Below are 24,656 nucleotides of genomic sequence, written 5' to 3'. Positions count from 1 at the left end.
TGTGTCTTTGCAATTCTCTCTTCTTAGATTTTAGGTCGAGGAGTGGGCCTGCTGGATCATATGGTAGCTCAATGTTGACCTTTTTAAGGCACCTCCATTCTGTTCTCATTCGTGGCCCTTTCCAAGTTACGTCCCACTTGAAGTTGAGGGTATGCACTTCTCCACAACACCTTCAGCATTTATTGTTTGTAGTAGTTTTCTTAAAGATGGTGATTCTGACAAGTGTGAGCTGATACCTTTTTGCGGTTGAATTCGCACGTGCCTCATAATCCGTTGAAACTGAGCTTTAAGGCATGTCCTTTTTATTTTTCAAGCTGTGATTACCCCTTAGTTCTTCAAAGTGTTCTCTTAAAGTATGTGTCACATTTTGAAATGTTTTGGCCATGACCCCCCTCAAGACATTTTGAGGGCAGGTTTCATTTACAGTTCTGCAGTACTTGTTCCTATGAAATGACCGTTAGCACAGCCTTTAAAGCTGCTTTTGCAGGTAACTGCCAGAGGGTGGCAGCCTTTCTATGTCCCCCACCCTGGTACCTAGGGAAAAGCCCTTGCGGCCTGTGGTGTTTCTCGGTTATAAATTAGAGTGGAGTGTGCCCGGACAAACCCACACAAGCTGATGTCTCCTTCCTTTTGTTGGTTTTTTAAATTTACTTTTTATTTTTCATTGGAGTAGTTTTCCACTGTGTACGTGGACCACTTCTACTTTGTGCATTCCTCGGTTGACGGACATTTTCATTGCTTCCAAGTGTCGGCTATGGTAAATATTGTTGGAGTGCAGGATTGCCAGCCTGTGACTTTTTGATTCTCATTTTCTCAGGTGATAGGCCCAGCAGTGGTTGGGATTGATTGACTGGTAGCACCGTGTTACCCTTTTCAAAGCACCTTCTTTGTGTTTTCATTAGTGGCTCTTACCACGTCCCCCTTAGAATCGAGGGTACGCATTTCTCCACAATCGCTTCAGCATTTATTGTTTGCAGCATTTATGCTAATGGCCCTTCTGGCTGCTGTGAGCTGATAGGTTTTTGTAATTTGGGTTTGCATGTCTTTGAAAATTCGTAAAACTCATCATTTTTCTCTGCCGTTTTCTTTTCTGTTAAAAAAAGGAAACAATTGGGAGTACAGTATAACTCTTGAAATTGTCTTCTTGGAAGGTTGCCCTCTTTGGAATTTTTCGGTCGATTTTCCACCCCAGAATTTTTTTAGAGAGCAGGTGTCATTTACCGAACTGCAAGTTTGGTGACTATTTAGTGACCTTTGGCAATGGATGTAAAGCTGCTGTTGTGGGAAGTGGCCTCAAGGAGGCAGCATTTCTCCATTCCCAAATCTGGGTACTAGGGCAGCAGAGTCTTTCTGGAAGTCGTGTTCCTAGGTTGTAAATTACATTGGAATGTGCATGGAGAAACCCCCATTAGATTATGTCTCATTATTTCTTCTTGGTTTTAAAAATTGCTTTAATTGGGGTAAAGCTTAGAATATTGTTTCTCCTAGGTGTACACGATCTGGTTCATTTGTACATTATATATGTCTATTCAAGTACAGATCCTCTTCCCATGTAAAATGTTACTGAGGGTTCCGCAGACCTCCCTTGCTATATGGTCGGTCTTTTTGATATATGTATATAATATGTGTTTGTATGCATACAGTAACACTAATCTTAATTTATCCATTCCCCCCACCTCCTTTCCTTTCAGATGAGCATAGTTTGCTTTCTAAGTCTGTGAGTGTCTTTCTCTGTGGAAATATGTTCATTGGTGTCAGTTATTAGATAACGCCTATAAGTGATATCATAGAATATAGGTCTTTTGCTTTCCGACTTACCTCATGGTTCGTGATTATCTCCAGACTCATTTGTGGTGCCTCAGAGAGCAATGGTTCATTGTCTTCCATGGCTAATATTCCATTGTGTACATGGACCACTTCTTCTTTATCCATTCACCTCTTGTTGGACATTTTGATTGCTTCACTGTCTTGGCTATTGTGAATAAGGCTGCACTGCAGCTTTTGCGGCCGGTGTCTTCTCGATTCTTGTCTTCTCAGGTGAGAGGTCCAATGGTGCGCCTGCTGGATTGAATGGTGCCTCCATTTTTACTTTTAAACACAGCTCCTTTCTGTTCTCATTATTGGCTGTTACCCCTTTACGTCTCACCAGCGGGTAGAGGGTACACAGTTCCCTAAAACCCCTTCAGCATTTATTGTTTGTAGACTTTTTGCTGATGGTCAGTCGACTGGTGTGAGTTGAAACCTTTTTGTAGATTAGATTGCATGGGTCTAACACTCCCTGAGGTTGAGCTTTTATCCATTTTCCTTTTCTTTTTTTAAAAGAGCGTGAGTAAAACTTAACTCTTCATACTCTCTTCTTGAAACGTTTGCCTGTGTTGAATTTTTTTGTCCATTCCCTACTTCAGCACAATTTTTTAGGGCAGGTGTCCTTTACAGCCCTGAGTCCTTGGGAATGCTAAGTGACCATGAGCTGTGAGTTTAAAGCTGCTCCTGCAGGGAAAGGTCAGAAGGTGGCAGCATTTCTCCTTTACCAAATTTGGTTACTGGGGAAACAGAGCCTTAATGGAAGTGGTGTTCTAGGTTGTAAATTAGAATGGAATGTGCCAGGAAAAAGCCCTGTAAGTTTATGTCTCATTACTTCTTGTTGATATTTGTAATTTACTTTTTATTTTTTATCCCAGCAAATTTGATTACAATGGTTTGTTTGTTCTAGGTGTGCAAGATGTGGTTCTTTCACACATATTCGTGTATCTATTCTTCCTCGCATCCTTTTTCCCTGTAGGTTATGACACAATGTTGAGTAGTCTCTCTCCTGGTCTTCCGTACGTCTTTGGTGAGTATATATTTCACATGGTTTGTATATCTCTGTTGACCCCAATATGGTAATGTATCCAGTCCTCATCCCTTTCTACTTGGTGAACCATAAGTTTTTTAATGAATCTGTGGTTGCCTTTCTCTGTGGAAATATCTTCATTGGTATCAATTTTTAAGTAACTCCTAAAAGTGATATGATAGGATATGTGTCTTTTGCTTTCTCACTTACTACACGTGGCGTGATTACGTCTAGACTCATCTATGGTGCTGCAAATGGCATTGTTTCACTTTTTTCACTAGCGAATATTCCATCTGTACATGGAGGAGTTCTTCTTTGTCCACCCATCTGTTGGTGGACTTTTTGGTTACTTCCATATCTTGGCTATTGTAATACTGTGCAATGCAGATTTGCCTGCCTGTGTCTTTGCAATTCTCTCTTCTTAGATTTTAGGTCGAGGAGTGGGCCTGCTGGATCATATGGTAGCTCAATGTTGACCTTTTTAAGGCACCTCCATTCTGTTCTCATTCGTGGCCCTTTCCAAGTTACGTCCCACTTGAAGTTGAGGGTATGCACTTCTCCACAACACCTTCAGCATTTATTGTTTGTAGTAGTTTTCTTAAAGATGGTGATTCTGACAAGTGTGAGCTGATACCTTTTTGCGGTTGAATTCGCACGTGCCTCATAATCCGTTGAAACTGAGCTTTAAGGCATGTCCTTTTTATTTTTCAAGCTGTGATTACCCCTTAGTTCTTCAAAGTGTTCTCTTAAAGTACGTGTCACATTTTGAAATGTTTTGGCCATGACCCCCCTCAAGACATTTTGAGGGCAGGTTTCATTTACAGTTCTGCAGTACTTGTTCCTATGAAATGACCGTTAGCACAGCCTTTAAAGCTGCTTTTGCAGGTAACTGCCAGAGGGTGGCAGCCTTTCTATGTCCCCCACCCTGGTACCTAGGGAAAAGCCCTTGCGGCCTGTGGTGTTTCTCGGTTATAAATTAGAGTGGAGTGTGCCCGGACAAACCCACACAAGCTGATGTCCCCTTCCTTTTGTTGGTTTTTTAAATTTACTTTTTATTTTTCATTGGAGTAGTTTTCCACTGTGTACGTGGACCACTTCTACTTTGTGCATTCCTCGGTTGACGGACATTTTCATTGCTTCCAAGTGTCGGCTATGGTAAATATTGTTGGAGTGCAGGATTGCCAGCCTGTGACTTTTTGATTCTCATTTTCTCAGGTGATAGGCCCAGCAGTGGTTGGGATTGATTGACTGGTAGCACCGTGTTACCCTTTTCAAAGCACCTTCTTTGTGTTTTCATTAGTGGCTCTTACCACGTCCCCCTTAGAATCGAGGGTACGCATTTCTCCACAATCGCTTCAGCATTTATTGTTTGCAGCATTTATGCTAATGGCCCTTCTGGCTGCTGTGAGCTGATAGGTTTTTGTAATTTGGGTTTGCATGTCTTTGAAAATTCGTAAAACTCATCATTTTTCTCTGCCGTTTTCTTTTCTGTTAAAAAAAGGAAACAATTGGGAGTACAGTATAACTCTTGAAATTGTCTTCTTGGAAGGTTGCCCTCTTTGGAATTTTTCGGTCGATTTTCCACCCCAGAATTTTTTTAGAGAGCAGGTGTCATTTACCGAACTGCAAGTTTGGTGACTATTTAGTGACCTTTGGCAATGGATGTAAAGCTGCTGTTGTGGGAAGTGGCCTCAAGGAGGCAGCATTTCTCCATGCCCAAATCTGGGTACTAGGGCAGCAGAGTCTTTCTGGAAGTCGTGTTCCTAGGTTGTAAATTACATTGGAATGTGCATGGAGAAACCCCCATTAGATTATGTCTCATTATTTCTTCTTGGTTTTAAAAATTGCTTTAATTGGGGTAAAGCTTAGAATATTGTTTCTCCTAGGTGTACACGATCTGGTTCATTTGTACATTATATATGTCTATTCAAGTACAGATCCTCTTCCCATGTAAAATGTTACTGAGGGTTCCGCAGACCTCCCTTGCTATATGGTCGGTCTTTTTGATATATGTATATAATATGTGTTTGTATGCATACAGTAACACTAATCTTAATTTATCCATTCCCCCCACCTCCTTTCCTTTCAGATGAGCATAGTTTGCTTTCTAAGTCTGTGAGTGTCTTTCTCTGTGGAAATATGTTCATTGGTGTCAGTTATTAGATAACGCCTATAAGTGATATCATAGAATATAGGTCTTTTGCTTTCCGACTTACCTCATGGTTCGTGATTATCTCCAGACTCATTTGTGGTGCCTCAGAGAGCAATGGTTCATTGTCTTCCATGGCTAATATTCCATTGTGTACATGGACCACTTCTTCTTTATCCATTCACCTCTTGTTGGACATTTTGATTGCTTCACTGTCTTGGCTATTGTGAATAAGGCTGCACTGCAGCTTTTGCGGCCGGTGTCTTCTCGATTCTTGTCTTCTCAGGTGAGAGGTCCAATGGTGCGCCTGCTGGATTGAATGGTGCCTCCATTTTTACTTTTAAACACAGCTCCTTTCTGTTCTCATTATTGGCTGTTACCCCTTTACGTCTCACCAGCGGGTAGAGGGTACACAGTTCCCTAAAACCCCTTCAGCATTTATTGTTTGTAGACTTTTTGCTGATGGTCAGTCGACTGGTGTGAGTTGAAACCTTTTTGTAGATTAGATTGCATGGGTCTAACACTCCCTGAGGTTGAGCTTTTATCCATTTTCCTTTTCTTTTTTTAAAAGAGCGTGAGTAAAACTTAACTCTTCATACTCTCTTCTTGAAACGTTTGCCTGTGTTGAATTTTTTTGTCCATTCCCTACTTCAGCACAATTTTTTAGGGCAGGTGTCCTTTACAGCCCTGAGTCCTTGGGAATGCTAAGTGACCATGAGCTGTGAGTTTAAAGCTGCTCCTGCAGGGAAAGGTCAGAAGGTGGCAGCATTTCTCCTTTACCAAATTTGGTTACTGGGGAAACAGAGCCTTAATGGAAGTGGTGTTCTAGGTTGTAAATTAGAATGGAATGTGCCAGGAAAAAGCCCTGTAAGTTTATGTCTCATTACTTCTTGTTGATATTTGTAATTTACTTTTTATTTTTTATCCCAGCAAATTTGATTACAATGGTTTGTTTGTTCTAGGTGTGCAAGATGTGGTTCTTTCACACATATTCGTGTATCTATTCTTCCTCGCATCCTTTTTCCCTGTAGGTTATGACACAGTGTTGAGTAGTCTCTCTCCTGGTCTTCCGTACGTCTTTGGTGAGTATATATTTCACATGGTTTGTATATCTCTGTTGACCCCAATATGGTAATGTATCCAGTCCTCATCCCTTTCTACTTGGTGAACCATAAGTTTTTTAATGAATCTGTGGTTGCCTTTCTCTGTGGAAATATCTTCATTGGTATCAATTTTTAAGTAACTCCTAAAAGTGATATGATAGGATATGTGTCTTTTGCTTTCTCACTTACTACACGTGGCGTGATTACGTCTAGACTCATCTATGGTGCTGCAAATGGCATTGTTTCACTTTTTTCACTAGCGAATATTCCATCTGTACATGGAGGAGTTCTTCTTTGTCCACCCATCTGTTGGTGGACTTTTTGGTTACTTCCATATCTTGGCTATTGTAATACTGTGCAATGCAGATTTGCCTGCCTGTGTCTTTGCAATTCTCTCTTCTTAGATTTTAGGTCGAGGAGTGGGCCTGCTGGATCATATGGTAGCTCAATGTTGACCTTTTTAAGGCACCTCCATTCTGTTCTCATTCGTGGCCCTTTCCAAGTTACGTCCCACTTGAAGTTGAGGGTATGCACTTCTCCACAACACCTTCAGCATTTATTGTTTGTAGTAGTTTTCTTAAAGATGGTGATTCTGACAAGTGTGAGCTGATACCTTTTTGCGGTTGAATTCGCACGTGCCTCATAATCCGTTGAAACTGAGCTTTAAGGCATGTCCTTTTTATTTTTCAAGCTGTGATTACCCCTTAGTTCTTCAAAGTGTTCTCTTAAAGTACGTGTCACATTTTGAAATGTTTTGGCCATGACCCCCCTCAAGACATTTTGAGGGCAGGTTTCATTTACAGTTCTGCAGTACTTGTTCCTATGAAATGACCGTTAGCACAGCCTTTAAAGCTGCTTTTGCAGGTAACTGCCAGAGGGTGGCAGCCTTTCTATGTCCCCCACCCTGGTACCTAGGGAAAAGCCCTTGCGGCCTGTGGTGTTTCTCGGTTATAAATTAGAGTGGAGTGTGCCCGGACAAACCCACACAAGCTGATGTCCCCTTCCTTTTGTTGGTTTTTTAAATTTACTTTTTATTTTTCATTGGAGTAGTTTTCCACTGTGTACGTGGACCACTTCTACTTTGTGCATTCCTCGGTTGACGGACATTTTCATTGCTTCCAAGTGTCGGCTATGGTAAATATTGTTGGAGTGCAGGATTGCCAGCCTGTGACTTTTTGATTCTCATTTTCTCAGGTGATAGGCCCAGCAGTGGTTGGGATTGATTGACTGGTAGCACCGTGTTACCCTTTTCAAAGCACCTTCTTTGTGTTTTCATTAGTGGCTCTTACCACGTCCCCCTTAGAATCGAGGGTACGCATTTCTCCACAATCGCTTCAGCATTTATTGTTTGCAGCATTTATGCTAATGGCCCTTCTGGCTGCTGTGAGCTGATAGGTTTTTGTAATTTGGGTTTGCATGTCTTTGAAAATTCGTAAAACTCATCATTTTTCTCTGCCGTTTTCTTTTCTGTTAAAAAAAGGAAACAATTGGGAGTACAGTATAACTCTTGAAATTGTCTTCTTGGAAGGTTGCCCTCTTTGGAATTTTTCGGTCGATTTTCCACCCCAGAATTTTTTTAGAGAGCAGGTGTCATTTACCGAACTGCAAGTTTGGTGACTATTTAGTGACCTTTGGCAATGGATGTAAAGCTGCTGTTGTGGGAAGTGGCCTCAAGGAGGCAGCATTTCTCCATGCCCAAATCTGGGTACTAGGGCAGCAGAGTCTTTCTGGAAGTCGTGTTCCTAGGTTGTAAATTACATTGGAATGTGCATGGAGAAACCCCCATTAGATTATGTCTCATTATTTCTTCTTGGTTTTAAAAATTGCTTTAATTGGGGTAAAGCTTAGAATATTGTTTCTCCTAGGTGTACACGATCTGGTTCATTTGTACATTATATATGTCTATTCAAGTACAGATCCTCTTCCCATGTAAAATGTTACTGAGGGTTCCGCAGACCTCCCTTGCTATATGGTCGGTCTTTTTGATATATGTATATAATATGTGTTTGTATGCATACAGTAACACTAATCTTAATTTATCCATTCCCCCCACCTCCTTTCCTTTCAGATGAGCATAGTTTGCTTTCTAAGTCTGTGAGTGTCTTTCTCTGTGGAAATATGTTCATTGGTGTCAGTTATTAGATAACGCCTATAAGTGATATCATAGAATATAGGTCTTTTGCTTTCCGACTTACCTCATGGTTCGTGATTATCTCCAGACTCATTTGTGGTGCCTCAGAGAGCAATGGTTCATTGTCTTCCATGGCTAATATTCCATTGTGTACATGGACCACTTCTTCTTTATCCATTCACCTCTTGTTGGACATTTTGATTGCTTCACTGTCTTGGCTATTGTGAATAAGGCTGCACTGCAGCTTTTGCGGCCGGTGTCTTCTCGATTCTTGTCTTCTCAGGTGAGAGGTCCAATGGTGCGCCTGCTGGATTGAATGGTGCCTCCATTTTTACTTTTAAACACAGCTCCTTTCTGTTCTCATTATTGGCTGTTACCCCTTTACGTCTCACCAGCGGGTAGAGGGTACACAGTTCCCTAAAACCCCTTCAGCATTTATTGTTTGTAGACTTTTTGCTGATGGTCAGTCGACTGGTGTGAGTTGAAACCTTTTTGTAGATTAGATTGCATGGGTCTAACACTCCCTGAGGTTGAGCTTTTATCCATTTTCCTTTTCTTTTTTTAAAAGAGCGTGAGTAAAACTTAACTCTTCATACTCTCTTCTTGAAACGTTTGCCTGTGTTGAATTTTTTTGTCCATTCCCTACTTCAGCACAATTTTTTAGGGCAGGTGTCCTTTACAGCCCTGAGTCCTTGGGAATGCTAAGTGACCATGAGCTGTGAGTTTAAAGCTGCTCCTGCAGGGAAAGGTCAGAAGGTGGCAGCATTTCTCCTTTACCAAATTTGGTTACTGGGGAAACAGAGCCTTAATGGAAGTGGTGTTCTAGGTTGTAAATTAGAATGGAATGTGCCAGGAAAAAGCCCTGTAAGTTTATGTCTCATTACTTCTTGTTGATATTTGTAATTTACTTTTTATTTTTTATCCCAGCAAATTTGATTACAATGGTTTGTTTGTTCTAGGTGTGCAAGATGTGGTTCTTTCACACATATTCGTGTATCTATTCTTCCTCGCATCCTTTTTCCCTGTAGGTTATGACACAATGTTGAGTAGTCTCTCTCCTGGTCTTCCGTACGTCTTTGGTGAGTATATATTTCACATGGTTTGTATATCTCTGTTGACCCCAATATGGTAATGTATCCAGTCCTCATCCCTTTCTACTTGGTGAACCATAAGTTTTTTAATGAATCTGTGGTTGCCTTTCTCTGTGGAAATATCTTCATTGGTATCAATTTTTAAGTAACTCCTAAAAGTGATATGATAGGATATGTGTCTTTTGCTTTCTCACTTACTACACGTGGCGTGATTACGTCTAGACTCATCTATGGTGCTGCAAATGGCATTGTTTCACTTTTTTCACTAGCGAATATTCCATCTGTACATGGAGGAGTTCTTCTTTGTCCACCCATCTGTTGGTGGACTTTTTGGTTACTTCCATATCTTGGCTATTGTAATACTGTGCAATGCAGATTTGCCTGCCTGTGTCTTTGCAATTCTCTCTTCTTAGATTTTAGGTCGAGGAGTGGGCCTGCTGGATCATATGGTAGCTCAATGTTGACCTTTTTAAGGCACCTCCATTCTGTTCTCATTCGTGGCCCTTTCCAAGTTACGTCCCACTTGAAGTTGAGGGTATGCACTTCTCCACAACACCTTCAGCATTTATTGTTTGTAGTAGTTTTCTTAAAGATGGTGATTCTGACAAGTGTGAGCTGATACCTTTTTGCGGTTGAATTCGCACGTGCCTCATAATCCGTTGAAACTGAGCTTTAAGGCATGTCCTTTTTATTTTTCAAGCTGTGATTACCCCTTAGTTCTTCAAAGTGTTCTCTTAAAGTACGTGTCACATTTTGAAATGTTTTGGCCATGACCCCCCTCAAGACATTTTGAGGGCAGGTTTCATTTACAGTTCTGCAGTACTTGTTCCTATGAAATGACCGTTAGCACAGCCTTTAAAGCTGCTTTTGCAGGTAACTGCCAGAGGGTGGCAGCCTTTCTATGTCCCCCACCCTGGTACCTAGGGAAAAGCCCTTGCGGCCTGTGGTGTTTCTCGGTTATAAATTAGAGTGGAGTGTGCCCGGACAAACCCACACAAGCTGATGTCCCCTTCCTTTTGTTGGTTTTTTAAATTTACTTTTTATTTTTCATTGGAGTAGTTTTCCACTGTGTACGTGGACCACTTCTACTTTGTGCATTCCTCGGTTGACGGACATTTTCATTGCTTCCAAGTGTCGGCTATGGTAAATATTGTTGGAGTGCAGGATTGCCAGCCTGTGACTTTTTGATTCTCATTTTCTCAGGTGATAGGCCCAGCAGTGGTTGGGATTGATTGACTGGTAGCACCGTGTTACCCTTTTCAAAGCACCTTCTTTGTGTTTTCATTAGTGGCTCTTACCACGTCCCCCTTAGAATCGAGGGTACGCATTTCTCCACAATCGCTTCAGCATTTATTGTTTGCAGCATTTATGCTAATGGCCCTTCTGGCTGCTGTGAGCTGATAGGTTTTTGTAATTTGGGTTTGCATGTCTTTGAAAATTCGTAAAACTCATCATTTTTCTCTGCCGTTTTCTTTTCTGTTAAAAAAAGGAAACAATTGGGAGTACAGTATAACTCTTGAAATTGTCTTCTTGGAAGGTTGCCCTCTTTGGAATTTTTCGGTCGATTTTCCACCCCAGAATTTTTTTAGAGAGCAGGTGTCATTTACCGAACTGCAAGTTTGGTGACTATTTAGTGACCTTTGGCAATGGATGTAAAGCTGCTGTTGTGGGAAGTGGCCTCAAGGAGGCAGCATTTCTCCATGCCCAAATCTGGGTACTAGGGCAGCAGAGTCTTTCTGGAAGTCGTGTTCCTAGGTTGTAAATTACATTGGAATGTGCATGGAGAAACCCCCATTAGATTATGTCTCATTATTTCTTCTTGGTTTTAAAAATTGCTTTAATTGGGGTAAAGCTTAGAATATTGTTTCTCCTAGGTGTACACGATCTGGTTCATTTGTACATTATATATGTCTATTCAAGTACAGATCCTCTTCCCATGTAAAATGTTACTGAGGGTTCCGCAGACCTCCCTTGCTATATGGTCGGTCTTTTTGATATATGTATATAATATGTGTTTGTATGCATACAGTAACACTAATCTTAATTTATCCATTCCCCCCACCTCCTTTCCTTTCAGATGAGCATAGTTTGCTTTCTAAGTCTGTGAGTGTCTTTCTCTGTGGAAATATGTTCATTGGTGTCAGTTATTAGATAACGCCTATAAGTGATATCATAGAATATAGGTCTTTTGCTTTCCGACTTACCTCATGGTTCGTGATTATCTCCAGACTCATTTGTGGTGCCTCAGAGAGCAATGGTTCATTGTCTTCCATGGCTAATATTCCATTGTGTACATGGACCACTTCTTCTTTATCCATTCACCTCTTGTTGGACATTTTGATTGCTTCACTGTCTTGGCTATTGTGAATAAGGCTGCACTGCAGCTTTTGCGGCCGGTGTCTTCTCGATTCTTGTCTTCTCAGGTGAGAGGTCCAATGGTGCGCCTGCTGGATTGAATGGTGCCTCCATTTTTACTTTTAAACACAGCTCCTTTCTGTTCTCATTATTGGCTGTTACCCCTTTACGTCTCACCAGCGGGTAGAGGGTACACAGTTCCCTAAAACCCCTTCAGCATTTATTGTTTGTAGACTTTTTGCTGATGGTCAGTCGACTGGTGTGAGTTGAAACCTTTTTGTAGATTAGATTGCATGGGTCTAACACTCCCTGAGGTTGAGCTTTTATCCATTTTCCTTTTCTTTTTTTAAAAGAGCGTGAGTAAAACTTAACTCTTCATACTCTCTTCTTGAAACGTTTGCCTGTGTTGAATTTTTTTGTCCATTCCCTACTTCAGCACAATTTTTTAGGGCAGGTGTCCTTTACAGCCCTGAGTCCTTGGGAATGCTAAGTGACCATGAGCTGTGAGTTTAAAGCTGCTCCTGCAGGGAAAGGTCAGAAGGTGGCAGCATTTCTCCTTTACCAAATTTGGTTACTGGGGAAACAGAGCCTTAATGGAAGTGGTGTTCTAGGTTGTAAATTAGAATGGAATGTGCCAGGAAAAAGCCCTGTAAGTTTATGTCTCATTACTTCTTGTTGATATTTGTAATTTACTTTTTATTTTTTATCCCAGCAAATTTGATTACAATGGTTTGTTTGTTCTAGGTGTGCAAGATGTGGTTCTTTCACACATATTCGTGTATCTATTCTTCCTCGCATCCTTTTTCCCTGTAGGTTATGACACAATGTTGAGTAGTCTCTCTCCTGGTCTTCCGTACGTCTTTGGTGAGTATATATTTCACATGGTTTGTATATCTCTGTTGACCCCAATATGGTAATGTATCCAGTCCTCATCCCTTTCTACTTGGTGAACCATAAGTTTTTTAATGAATCTGTGGTTGCCTTTCTCTGTGGAAATATCTTCATTGGTATCAATTTTTAAGTAACTCCTAAAAGTGATATGATAGGATATGTGTCTTTTGCTTTCTCACTTACTACACGTGGCGTGATTACGTCTAGACTCATCTATGGTGCTGCAAATGGCATTGTTTCACTTTTTTCACTAGCGAATATTCCATCTGTACATGGAGGAGTTCTTCTTTGTCCACCCATCTGTTGGTGGACTTTTTGGTTACTTCCATATCTTGGCTATTGTAATACTGTGCAATGCAGATTTGCCTGCCTGTGTCTTTGCAATTCTCTCTTCTTAGATTTTAGGTCGAGGAGTGGGCCTGCTGGATCATATGGTAGCTCAATGTTGACCTTTTTAAGGCACCTCCATTCTGTTCTCATTCGTGGCCCTTTCCAAGTTACGTCCCACTTGAAGTTGAGGGTATGCACTTCTCCACAACACCTTCAGCATTTATTGTTTGTAGTAGTTTTCTTAAAGATGGTGATTCTGACAAGTGTGAGCTGATACCTTTTTGCGGTTGAATTCGCACGTGCCTCATAATCCGTTGAAACTGAGCTTTAAGGCATGTCCTTTTTATTTTTCAAGCTGTGATTACCCCTTAGTTCTTCAAAGTGTTCTCTTAAAGTACGTGTCACATTTTGAAATGTTTTGGCCATGACCCCCCTCAAGACATTTTGAGGGCAGGTTTCATTTACAGTTCTGCAGTACTTGTTCCTATGAAATGACCGTTAGCACAGCCTTTAAAGCTGCTTTTGCAGGTAACTGCCAGAGGGTGGCAGCCTTTCTATGTCCCCCACCCTGGTACCTAGGGAAAAGCCCTTGCGGCCTGTGGTGTTTCTCGGTTATAAATTAGAGTGGAGTGTGCCCGGACAAACCCACACAAGCTGATGTCTCCTTCCTTTTGTTGGTTTTTTAAATTTACTTTTTATTTTTCATTGGAGTAGTTTTCCACTGTGTACGTGGACCACTTCTACTTTGTGCATTCCTCGGTTGACGGACATTTTCATTGCTTCCAAGTGTCGGCTATGGTAAATATTGTTGGAGTGCAGGATTGCCAGCCTGTGACTTTTTGATTCTCATTTTCTCAGGTGATAGGCCCAGCAGTGGTTGGGATTGATTGACTGGTAGCACCGTGTTACCCTTTTCAAAGCACCTTCTTTGTGTTTTCATTAGTGGCTCTTACCACGTCCCCCTTAGAATCGAGGGTACGCATTTCTCCACAATCGCTTCAGCATTTATTGTTTGCAGCATTTATGCTAATGGCCCTTCTGGCTGCTGTGAGCTGATAGGTTTTTGTAATTTGGGTTTGCATGTCTTTGAAAATTCGTAAAACTCATCATTTTTCTCTGCCGTTTTCTTTTCTGTTAAAAAAAGGAAACAATTGGGAGTACAGTATAACTCTTGAAATTGTCTTCTTGGAAGGTTGCCCTCTTTGGAATTTTTCGGTCGATTTTCCACCCCAGAATTTTTTTAGAGAGCAGGTGTCATTTACCGAACTGCAAGTTTGGTGACTATTTAGTGACCTTTGGCAATGGATGTAAAGCTGCTGTTGTGGGAAGTGGCCTCAAGGAGGCAGCATTTCTCCATTCCCAAATCTGGGTACTAGGGCAGCAGAGTCTTTCTGGAAGTCGTGTTCCTAGGTTGTAAATTACATTGGAATGTGCATGGAGAAACCCCCATTAGATTATGTCTCATTATTTCTTCTTGGTTTTAAAAATTGCTTTAATTGGGGTAAAGCTTAGAATATTGTTTCTCCTAGGTGTACACGATCTGGTTCATTTGTACATTATATATGTCTATTCAAGTACAGATCCTCTTCCCATGTAAAATGTTACTGAGGGTTCCGCAGACCTCCCTTGCTATATGGTCGGTCTTTTTGATATATGTATATAATATGTGTTTGTATGCATACAGTAACACTAATCTTAATTTATCCATTCCCCCCACCTCCTTTCCTTTCAGATGAGCATAGTTTGCTTTCTAAGTCTGTGAGTGTCTTTCTCTGTGGAAATATGTTCATTGGTGTCAGTTATTAGATAACGCCTATAAGTGATATCATAGAATATAGGTCTTTTGCTTTCCGACTTACCTCATGGTTCGTGATTATCTCCAGACTCATTTGTGGTGCCTCAGAGAGCAATGGTTCATTGTCTTCCATGGCTAATATTCCATTGTGTACATGGACCACTTCTTCTTTATCCATTCACCTCTTGTTGGACATTTTGATTGCTTCACTGTCTTGGCTATTGTGAATAAGGCTGCACTGCAGCTTTTGCGGCCGGTGTCTTCTCGATTCTTGTCTTCTCAGGTGAGAGGTCCAATGGTGCGCCTGCTGGATTGAATGGTGCCTCCATTTTTACTTTTAAACACAGCTCCTTTCTGTTCTCATTATTGGCTGTTACCCCTTTACGTCTCACCAGCGGGTAGAGGGTACACAGTTCCCTAAAACCCCTTCAGCATTTATTGTTTGTAGACTTTTTGCTGATGGTCAGTCGACTGGTGTGAGTTGAAACCTTTTTGTAGATTAGATTGCATGGGTCTAACACTCCCTGAGGTTGAGCTTTTATCCATTTTCCTTTTCTTTTTTTAAAAGAGCGTGAGTAAAACTTAACTCTTCATACTCTCTTCTTGAAACATTTGCCTGTGTTGAATTTTTTTGTCCATTCCCTACTTCAGCACAATTTTTTAGGGCAGGTGTCCTTTACAGCCCTGAGTCCTTGGGAATGCTAAGTGACCATGAGCTGTGAGTTTAAAGCTGCTCCTGCAGGGAAAGGTCAGAAGGTGGCAGCATTTCTCCTTTACCAAATTTGGTTACTGGGGAAACAGAGCCTTAATGGAAGTGGTGTTCTAGGTTGTAAATTAGAATGGAATGTGCCAGGAAAAAGCCCTGTAAGTTTATGTCTCATTACTTCTTGTTGATATTTGTAATTTACTTTTTATTTTTTATCCCAGCAAATTTGATTACAATGGTTTGTTTGTTCTAGGTGTGCAAGATGTGGTTCTTTCACACATATTCGTGTATCTATTCTTCCTCGCATCCTTTTTCCCTGTAGGTTATGACACAATGTTGAGTAGTCTCTCTCCTGGTCTTCCGTACGTCTTTGGTGAGTATATATTTCACATGGTTTGTATATCTCTGTTGACCCCAATATGGTAATGTATCCAGTCCTCATCCCTTTCTACTTGGTGAACCATAAGTTTTTTAATGAATCTGTGGTTGCCTTTCTCTGTGGAAATATCTTCATTGGTATCAATTTTTAAGTAACTCCTAAAAGTGATATGATAGGATATGTGTCTTTTGCTTTCTCACTTACTACACGTGGCGTGATTACGTCTAGACTCATCTATGGTGCTGCAAATGGCATTGTTTCACTTTTTTCACTAGCGAATATTCCATCTGTACATGGAGGAGTTCTTCTTTGTCCACCCATCTGTTGGTGGACTTTTTGGTTACTTCCATATCTTGGCTATTGTAATACTGTGCAATGCAGATTTGCCTGCCTGTGTCTTTGCAATTCTCTCTTCTTAGATTTTAGGTCGAGGAGTGGGCCTGCTGGATCATATGGTAGCTCAATGTTGACCTTTTTAAGGCACCTCCATTCTGTTCTCATTCGTGGCCCTTTCCAAGTTACGTCCCACTTGAAGTTGAGGGTATGCACTTCTCCACAACACCTTCAGCATTTATTGTTTGTAGTAGTTTTCTTAAAGATGGTGATTCTGACAAGTGTGAGCTGATACCTTTTTGCGGTTGAATTCGCACGTGCCTCATAATCCGTTGAAACTGAGCTTTAAGGCATGTCCTTTTTATTTTTCAAGCTGTGATTACCCCTTAGTTCTTCAAAGTGTTCTCTTAAAGTACGTGTCACATTTTGAAATGTTTTGGCCATGACCCCCCTCAAGACATTTTGAGGGCAGGTTTCATTTACAGTTCTGCAGTACTTGTTCCTATGAAATGACCGTTAGCACAGCCTTTAAAGCTGCTTTTGCAGGTAACTGCCAGAGGGTGGCAGCCTTTCTATGTCCCCCACCCTGGTACCTAGGGAAAAGCCCTTGCGGCCTGTGGTGTTTCTCGGTTATAAATTAGAGTGGAGTGTGCCCGGACAAACCCACACAAGCTGATGTCTCCTTCCTTTTGTTGGTTTTTTAAATTTACTTTTTATTTTTCATTGGAGTAGTTTTCCACTGTGTACGTGGACCACTTCTACTTTGTGCATTCCTCGGTTGACGGACATTTTCATTGCTTCCAAGTGTCGGCTATGGTAAATATTGTTGGAGTGCAGGATTGCCAGCCTGTGACTTTTTGATTCTCATTTTCTCAGGTGATAGGCCCAGCAGTGGTTGGGATTGATTGACTGGTAGCACCGTGTTACCCTTTTCAAAGCACCTTCTTTGTGTTTTCATTAGTGGCTCTTACCACGTCCCCCTTAGAATCGAGGGTACGCATTTCTCCACAATCGCTTCAGCATTTATTGTTTGCAGCATTTATGCTAATGGCCCTTCTGGCTGCTGTGAGCTGATAGGTTTTTGTAATTTGGGTTTGCATGTCTTTGAAAATTCGTAAAACTCATCATTTTTCTCTGCCGTTTTCTTTTCTGTTAAAAAAAGGAAACAATTGGGAGTACAGTATAACTCTTGAAATTGTCTTCTTGGAAGGTTGCCCTCTTTGGAATTTTTCGGTCGATTTTCCACCCCAGAATTTTTTTAGAGAGCAGGTGTCATTTACCGAACTGCAAGTTTGGTGACTATTTAGTGACCTTTGGCAATGGATGTAAAGCTGCTGTTGTGGGAAGTGGCCTCAAGGAGGCAGCATTTCTCCATTCCCAAATCTGGGTACTAGGGCAGCAGAGTCTTTCTGGAAGTCGTGTTCCTAGGTTGTAAATTACATTGGAATGTGCATGGAGAAACCCCCATTAGATTATGTCTCATTATTTCTTCTTGGTTTTAAAAATTGCTTTAATTGGGGTAAAGCTTAGAATATTGTTTCTCCTAGGTGTACACGATCTGGTTCATTTGTACATTATATATGTCTATTCAAGTACAGATCCTCTTCCCATGTAAAACGTTACTGAGGGTTCCGCAGACCTCCCTTGCTATATGGTCGGTCTTTTTGATATATGTATATAATATGTGTTTGTATGCATACAGTAACACTAATCTTAATTTATCCATTACCCCCACCTCCTTTCCTTTCAGATGAGCATAGTTTGCTTTCTAAGTCTGTGAGTGTCTTTCTCTGTGGAAATATGTTCATTGGTGTCAGTTATTAGATAACGCCTATAAGTGATATCATAGAATATAGGTCTTTTGCTTTCCGACTTACCTCATGGTTCGTGATTATCTCCAGACTCATTTGCGGTGCCTCAGAGAGCAATGGTTCATTGTCTTCCATGGCTAATATTCCATTGTGTACATGGACCACTTCTTCTTTATCCATTCACCTCTTGTTGGACATTTTGATTGCTTCACTGTCTTGGCTATTGTGAATAAGGCTGCACTGCAGCTTTTGCGGCCGGTGTCTTCTCGATTCTTGTCTTCTCAGGTGAGAGGTCCAATGGTGCGCCTGCTGGATTGAATGGTGCCTCCATTTTTACTTTTAAACACAGCTCCTTTCTGTTCTCATTATTGGCTGTTACCCCTTTACGTCTCACCAGCGGGTAGAGGGTACACAGTTCCCTAAAACCCCTTCAGCATTTATTGTTTGTAGACTTTTTGCTGATGGTCAGTCGACTGGTGTGAGTTGAAACCTTTTTGTAGATTAGATTGCATGGGTCTAACACTCCCTGAGGTTGAGCTTTTATCCATTTTCCTTTTCTTTTTTTAAAAGAGCGTGAGTAAAACTTAACTCTTCATACTCTCTTCTTGAAACATTTGCCTGTGTTGAATTTTTTTGTCCATTCCCTACTTCAGCACAATTTTTTAGGGCAGGTGTCCTTTACAGCCCTGAGTCCTTGGGAATGCTAAGTGACCATGAGCTGTGAGTTTAAAGCTGCTCCTGCAGGGAAAGGTCAGAAGGTGGCAGCATTTCTCCTTTACCAAATTTGGTTACTGGGGAAACAGAGCCTTAATGGAAGTGGTGTTCTAGGTTGTAAATTAGAATGGAATGTGCCAGGAAAAAGCCCTGTAAGTTTATGTCTCATTACTTCTTGTTGATATTTGTAATTTACTTTTTATTTTTTATCCCAGCAAATTTGATTACAATGGTTTGTTTGTTCTAGGTGTGCAAGATGTGGTTCTTTCACACATATTCGTGTATCTATTCTTCCTCGCATCCTTTTTCCCTGTAGGTTATGACACAATGTTGAGTAGTCTCTCTCCTGGTCTTCCGTACGTCTTTGGTGAGTATATATTTCACATGGTTTGTATATCTCTGTTGACCCCAATATGGTAATGTATCCAGTCCTCATCCCTTTCTACTTGGTGAACCATAAGTTTTTTAATGAATCTGTGGTTGCCTTTCTCTGTGGAAATATCTTCATTGGTATCAATTTTTAAGTAACTCCTAAAAGTGATATGATAGGATATGTGTCTTTTGCTTTCTCACTTACTACACGTGGCGTGATTACGTCTAGACTCATCTATGGTGCTGCAAATGGCATTGTTTCACTTTTTTCACTAGCGAATATTCCATCTGTACATGGAGGAGTTCTTCTTTGTCCACCCATCTGTTGGTGGACTTTTTGGTTACTTCCATATCTTGGCTATTGTAATACTGTGCAATGCAGATTTGCCTGCCTGTGTCTTTGCAATTCTCTCTTCTTAGATTTTAGGTCGAGGAGTGGGCCTGCTGGATCATATGGTAGCTCAATGTTGACCTTTTTAAGGCACCTCCATTCTGTTCTCATTCGTGGCCCTTTCCAAGTTACGTCCCACTTGAAGTTGAGGGTATGCACTTCTCCACAACACCTTCAGCATTTATTGTTTGTAGTAGTTTTCTTAAAGATGGTGATTCTGACAAGTGTGAGCTGATACCTTTTTGCGGTTGAATTCGCACGTGCCTCATAATCCGTTGAAACTGAGCTTTAAGGCATGTCCTTTTTATTTTTCAAGCTGTGATTACCCCTTAGTTCTTCAAAGTGTTCTCTTAAAGTACGTGTCACATTTTGAAATGTTTTGGCCATGACCCCCCTCAAGACATTTTGAGGGCAGGTTTCATTTACAGTTCTGCAGTACTTGTTCCTATGAAATGACCGTTAGCACAGCCTTTAAAGCTGCTTTTGCAGGTAACTGCCAGAGGGTGGCAGCCTTTCTATGTCCCCCACCCTGGTACCTAGGGAAAAGCCCTTGCGGCCTGTGGTGTTTCTCGGTTATAAATTAGAGTGGAGTGTGCCCGGACAAACCCACACAAGCTGATGTCTCCTTCCTTTTGTTGGTTTTTTAAATTTACTTTTTATTTTTCATTGGAGTAGTTTTCCACTGTGTACGTGGACCACTTCTACTTTGTGCATTCCTCGGTTGACGGACATTTTCATTGCTTCCAAGTGTCGGCTATGGTAAATATTGTTGGAGTGCAGGATTGCCAGCCTGTGACTTTTTGATTCTCATTTTCTCAGGTGATAGGCCCAGCAGTGGTTGGGATTGATTGACTGGTAGCACCGTGTTACCCTTTTCAAAGCACCTTCTTTGTGTTTTCATTAGTGGCTCTTACCACGTCCCCCTTAGAATCGAGGGTACGCATTTCTCCACAATCGCTTCAGCATTTATTGTTTGCAGCATTTATGCTAATGGCCCTTCTGGCTGCTGTGAGCTGATAGGTTTTTGTAATTTGGGTTTGCATGTCTTTGAAAATTCGTAAAACTCATCATTTTTCTCTGCCGTTTTCTTTTCTGTTAAAAAAAGGAAACAATTGGGAGTACAGTATAACTCTTGAAATTGTCTTCTTGGAAGGTTGCCCTCTTTGGAATTTTTCGGTCGATTTTCCACCCCAGAATTTTTTTAGAGAGCAGGTGTCATTTACCGAACTGCAAGTTTGGTGACTATTTAGTGACCTTTGGCAATGGATGTAAAGCTGCTGTTGTGGGAAGTGGCCTCAAGGAGGCAGCATTTCTCCATTCCCAAATCTGGGTACTAGGGCAGCAGAGTCTTTCTGGAAGTCGTGTTCCTAGGTTGTAAATTACATTGGAATGTGCATGGAGAAACCCCCATTAGATTATGTCTCATTATTTCTTCTTGGTTTTAAAAATTGCTTTAATTGGGGTAAAGCTTAGAATATTGTTTCTCCTAGGTGTACACGATCTGGTTCATTTGTACATTATATATGTCTATTCAAGTACAGATCCTCTTCCCATGTAAAACGTTACTGAGGGTTCCGCAGACCTCCCTTGCTATATGGTCGGTCTTTTTGATATATGTATATAATATGTGTTTGTATGCATACAGTAACACTAATCTTAATTTATCCATTCCCCCCACCTCCTTTCCTTTCAGATGAGCATAGTTTGCTTTCTAAGTCTGTGAGTGTCTTTCTCTGTGGAAATATGTTCATTGGTGTCAGTTATTAGATAACGCCTATAAGTGATATCATAGAATATAGGTCTTTTGCTTTCCGACTTACCTCATGGTTCGTGATTATCTCCAGACTCATTTGTGGTGCCTCAGAGAGCAATGGTTCATTGTCTTCCATGGCTAATATTCCATTGTGTACATGGACCACTTCTTCTTTATCCATTCACCTCTTGTTGGACATTTTGATTGCTTCACTGTCTTGGCTATTGTGAATAAGGCTGCACTGCAGCTTTTGCGGCCGGTGTCTTCTCGATTCTTGTCTTCTCAGGTGAGAGGTCCAATGGTGCGCCTGCTGGATTGAATGGTGCCTCCATTTTTACTTTTAAACACAGCTCCTTTCTGTTCTCATTATTGGCTGTTACCCCTTTACGTCTCACCAGCGGGTAGAGGGTACACAGTTCCCTAAAACCCCTTCAGCATTTATTGTTTGTAGACTTTTTGCTGATGGTCAGTCGACTGGTGTGAGTTGAAACCTTTTTGTAGATTAGATTGCATGGGTCTAACACTCCCTGAGGTTGAGCTTTTATCCATTTTCCTTTTCTTTTTTTAAAAGAGCGTGAGTAAAACTTAACTCTTCATACTCTCTTCTTGAAACGTTTGCCTGTGTTGAATTTTTTTGTCCATTCCCTACTTCAGCACAATTTTTTAGGGCAGGTGTCCTTTACAGCCCTGAGTCCTTGGGAATGCTAAGTGACCATGAGCTGTGAGTTTAAAGCTGCTCCTGCAGGGAAAGGTCAGAAGGTGGCAGCATTTCTCCTTTACCAAATTTGGTTACTGGGGAAACAGAGCCTTAATGGAAGTGGTGTTCTAGGTTGTAAATTAGAATGGAATGTGCCAGGAAAAAGCCCTGTAAGTTTATGTCTCATTACTTCTTGTTGATATTTGTAATTTACTTTTTATTTTTTATCCCAGCAAATTTGATTACAATGGTTTGTTTGTTCTAGGTGTGCAAGATGTGGTTCTTTCACACATATTCGTGTATCTATTCTTCCTCGCATCCTTTTTCCCTGTAGGTTATGACACAATGTTGAGTAGTCTCTCTCCTGGTCTTCCGTACGTCTTTGGTGAGTATATATTTCACATGGTTTGTATATCTCTGTTGACCCCAATATGGTAATGTATCCAGTCCTCATCCCTTTCTACTTGGTGAACCATAAGTTTTTTAATGAATCTGTGGTTGCCTTTCTCTGTGGAAATATCTTCATTGGTATCAATTTTTAAGTAACTCCTAAAAGTGATATGATAGGATATGTGTCTTTTGCTTTCTCACTTACTACACGTGGCGTGATTACGTCTAGACTCATCTATGGTGCTGCAAATGGCATTGTTTCACTTTTTTCACTAGCGAATATTCCATCTGTACATGGAGGAGTTCTTCTTTGTCCACCCATCTGTTGGTGGACTTTTTGGTTACTTCCATATCTTGGCTATTGTAATACTGTGCAATGCAGATTTGCCTGCCTGTGTCTTTGCAATTCTCTCTTCTTAGATTTTAGGTCGAGGAGTGGGCCTGCTGGATCATATGGTAGCTCAATGTTGACCTTTTTAAGGCACCTCCATTCTGTTCTCATTCGTGGCCCTTTCCAAGTTACGTCCCACTTGAAGTTGAGGGTATGCACTTCTCCACAACACCTTCAGCATTTATTGTTTGTAGTAGTTTTCTTAAAGATGGTGATTCTGACAAGTGTGAGCTGATACCTTTTTGCGGTTGAATTCGCACGTGCCTCATAATCCGTTGAAATTGAGCTTTAAGGCATGTCCTTTTTATTTTTCAAGCTGTGATTACCCCTTAGTTCTTCAAAGTGTTCTCTTAAAGTACGTGTCACATTTTGAAATGTTTTGGCCATGACCCCCCTCAAGACATTTTGAGGGCAGGTTTCATTTACAGTTCTGCAGTACTTGTTCCTATGAAATGACCGTTAGCACAGCCTTTAAAGCTGCTTTTGCAGGTAACTGCCAGAGGGTGGCAGCCTTTCTATGTCCCCCACCCTGGTACCTAGGGAAAAGCCCTTGCGGCCTGTGGTGTTTCTCGGTTATAAATTAGAGTGGAGTGTGCCCGGACAAACCCACACAAGCTGATGTCTCCTTCCTTTTGTTGGTTTTTTAAATTTACTTTTTATTTTTCATTGGAGTAGTTTTCCACTGTGTACGTGGACCACTTCTACTTTGTGCATTCCTCGGTTGACGGACATTTTCATTGCTTCCAAGTGTCGGCTATGGTAAATATTGTTGGAGTGCAGGATTGCCAGCCTGTGACTTTTTGATTCTCATTTTCTCAGGTGATAGGCCCAGCAGTGGTTGGGATTGATTGACTGGTAGCACCGTGTTACCCTTTTCAAAGCACCTTCTTTGTGTTTTCATTAGTGGCTCTTACCACGTCCCCCTTAGAATCGAGGGTACGCATTTCTCCACAATCGCTTCAGCATTTATTGTTTGCAGCATTTATGCTAATGGCCCTTCTGGCTGCTGTGAGCTGATAGGTTTTTGTAATTTGGGTTTGCATGTCTTTGAAAATTCGTAAAACTCATCATTTTTCTCTGCCGTTTTCTTTTCTGTTAAAAAAAGGAAACAATTGGGAGTACAGTATAACTCTTGAAATTGTCTTCTTGGAAGGTTGCCCTCTTTGGAATTTTTCGGTCGATTTTCCACCCCAGAATTTTTTTAGAGAGCAGGTGTCATTTACCGAACTGCAAGTTTGGTGACTATTTAGTGACCTTTGGCAATGGATGTAAAGCTGCTGTTGTGGGAAGTGGCCTCAAGGAGGCAGCATTTCTCCATTCCCAAATCTGGGTACTAGGGCAGCAGAGTCTTTCTGGAAGTCGTGTTCCTAGGTTGTAAATTACATTGGAATGTGCATGGAGAAACCCCCATTAGATTATGTCTCATTATTTCTTCTTGGTTTTAAAAATTGCTTTAATTGGGGTAAAGCTTAGAATATTGTTTCTCCTAGGTGTACACGATCTGGTTCATTTGTACATTATATATGTCTATTCAAGTACAGATCCTCTTCCCATGTAAAACGTTACTGAGGGTTCCGCAGACCTCCCTTGCTATATGGTCGGTCTTTTTGATATATGTATATAATATGTGTTTGTATGCATACAGTAACACTAATCTTAATTTATCCATTCCCCCCACCTTTCCTTTCAGATGAGCATAGTTTGCTTTCTAAGTCTGTGAGTGTCTTTCTCTGTGGAAATATGTTCATTGGTGTCAGTTATTAGATAACGCCTATAAGTGATATCATAGAATATAGGTCTTTTGCTTTCCGACTTACCTCATGGTTCGTGATTATCTCCAGACTCATTTGTGGTGCCTCAGAGAGCAATGGTTCATTGTCTTCCATGGCTAATATTCCATTGTGTACATGGACCACTTCTTCTTTATCCATTCACCTCTTGTTGGACATTTTGATTGCTTCACTGTCTTGGCTATTGTGAATAAGGCTGCACTGCAGCTTTTGCGGCCGGTGTCTTCTCGATTCTTGTCTTCTCAGGTGAG

Source organism: Balaenoptera ricei, chromosome 16 (assembly GCF_028023285.1).
Source record: "Balaenoptera ricei isolate mBalRic1 chromosome 16, mBalRic1.hap2, whole genome shotgun sequence".
Classification (NCBI taxonomy): domain Eukaryota; kingdom Metazoa; phylum Chordata; class Mammalia; order Artiodactyla; family Balaenopteridae; genus Balaenoptera; species Balaenoptera ricei.
Note: the sequence above shows the minus strand (reverse complement) of the source record.